This window comes from Eptatretus burgeri, chromosome 5 (genome assembly GCF_056783735.1).
Source record: "Eptatretus burgeri isolate ZD-2024b chromosome 5, Ebu_testis_v1, whole genome shotgun sequence".
Lineage (NCBI taxonomy): Eukaryota > Metazoa > Chordata > Myxini > Myxiniformes > Myxinidae > Eptatretus > Eptatretus burgeri.
In genome coordinates, this window is record NC_140965.1 from 39,773,380 (window position 1) to 39,776,007 (window position 2,628).

Genomic DNA, 2,628 nt, shown 5'->3' on the forward strand with positions numbered 1-2,628 from the left:
TGTGTGTGTGTGTGTGTGTGTGTGTGTGTGTGTGTGTGAACTGGATGGGGAATTGAATAATTAAAACCACTTCAGCAGACAGTTTGTCAAATGGGATGTCAAATGGACCAACGTTCGGGTTTTCTCATGGTCCGATAAACTCTGTATGCTGTTTTGGCTTTGAACACTGTACGTGATAAATGGATGGTCTCCACGGAGCATCATTTTGATTTCAAATTGAAATTCAGTTCTGTTTCCACTTTGCATGTTTCGTAAGGCTGATCGACGTTACGGGTTCGTTTTAACGTCAGTTTCAATTCTGGTTTCATTGTTGGGGTCATTAAGCATGTTTTATGCTTGACTTTCGTAAATCTGGGAAAAAAACTTATTTTATGGGGTTTTGCGAGTCACGTGACGTGCCATAGGATTTAACAGGCGCGCCGAAAGCACGAAATCGTCCCGTCGAAGGACAGCTTATCGTGAGGGTTTACGAAATAGATTAGCACATTTTACAAAATGGGGACGCCCTTCATAGGATTCTGTAAAATTCCGATTTAAAACGAACGTATTTGAGATGTCGTCAAATATTTGTTCCGTGAGTTTGATGGTAAAAACCAACGCGCTGATAAGACGTATTGCTCATGTGAGTGCGTGATGACGTAATCACGCATGGGCCCAGCGCGCTTTGTCAAACTTGAAAGTGCAATTAACACCCTGCTGTGAACGTGCCTGCTTGTCGGAGCAATGTACAAGAATTTCTCGAGGCGGCTGATTTTGAATATGGTGGACAAACTAGATTTTAAAGAGATAGCTTTGTGGTAAAATTAATTAATAAGGACATTGACGTTTCAAAGGATCGCTCGATTTTGTGTTTCGAGGCGAGTGCACGCGCTATCGGTACATGGAAGCGACAATGCTTTGAAACAAGGCTGTAATATATATATATATGTTTGTTCCGGTTGTTGTTGTTGTTGTTGTTGTTGTTGTTGTTGTTGTTGTTGTTGTTGTTGTTGTTGTTGTTGTTGTTGTTGTTGTTGTTGTTGTTGTTGTTGTTGTTGTTGTTGTTGTTGTTGTTGTTGTTGATTGGGCTTCGTGACCGGAAGAGGAAAAGAGAAAAAAAAAAAGAGACGCGGAAGAGGCGCAGGACCGAGGGATTTAGGATGGATGGTGTTGTGGTAATGAAGTGCCGTACTGTGATTAGCGGCAACGGAGATTGGGCGGATGTGGCAGCACTGTGTATGGGGGTCGGTGGCTGGTGATGACTCGTATGCCGCGTGCTCCGTGGAGGGTCGTGCTGGAACAGTAATGGTATGTAGTATACTGTGTTAGGAATGGTGTACTCTGAGGAATGTAATTGGGATTAGAGTATGGAGTTTGCCTTCAGTATTATGTGTACAAGTTATTGTATTTTGTTATTCTTACCCTATGTATATTTATGTTGTTGTAGATATGCGTATGGGTTTTGTGAGAATAAAGCCGATCGAAAAGGTTTATTGTTGATTACTACAACAGATGGAAAGGAGGATTTAAATGCTTTGAACAAGGAACGGATTTTATTTAAAGTGGGTTTATCTTTTAGCCGCGTCTCGCGTAGTAAACGCCGGCTCTAAGAGTTCCGCGTTGTTCTTATTATTATTCTGGTGAAGACAAAACCTTTAGGACGTGGCTCTTGGACACATTTGTCCTAGTTTACATGTCAGACATCCAAGAACAAGGACGTTTGGTAGGCTACGCACTTATGAGGATAGCGGTGTTTTTGGGAAAAATTACGGGCGGGGCTCGTGCTGTTTGAACACGCAGCCATCGTGGGCCTTGACGAGGGAGCGTTTCGATTCTCTGCCTGTCAGGGTCGAGATGTTTGTTTGGAAGCGGACAGAAAAGCATGTCTGTTGTCTTTATATGAGCCTCTATCTGTCAGGATAAATTCATTGGATTTGGGAAGTATAAGCGGAATTAAAGGGATGTAGAGGAATGGTTGCTGAGCAACGACATCGATCTGGAAGGAATGGAATTGGCTTTGCACTGCACTCACTGTTGACTACGATGAAACAGGGCAGGATTATGAATACGTGGCCAAAGCACATAGAGATTACACCGTCAAACGCTCTCTGATGACAACCAACCGATGGATCGGGAAGGAAGGAGCGGCGGTGGAGGTGAAACAAGCCGCCAGAGAGCGCGAACTAATGAAGCACAGAGAAGGACTAACACCGTACATCTCAATGGCAGTTAGTAACGGACATAGTGCAGGGGAGTTAGGAAGAATGGTGAACAGATTGAGATGCGCCCCAGAACCACAGGATGGGGCAACGAACACCAGAACACTTTACTGGCCGTCAGACAAGGAGATGGATGGAAGGTATGCTTGCCTGATCAAAATCCACAGTAGTGTACAGTAAGGTCTCTGGCCTTCACGTCCACTCACCACGCACCCAGAGCAACTTCCAGTCCTGCAAGCTCTAGTCATGGTGGGAGCCTCGTACGGAGGTATCATTTAAAAATAATCTTTTACACAAATACTTGTCATTATGTTGCAGTTGACTGCAGTGTTCAGTGCAGTGGCATGCTGTAAACCTTGTAGTAACGGAGACAGTGACAGAACCTTTGACGACACAATATGCAACTCCTGGTACTGACACTACTCCTTTG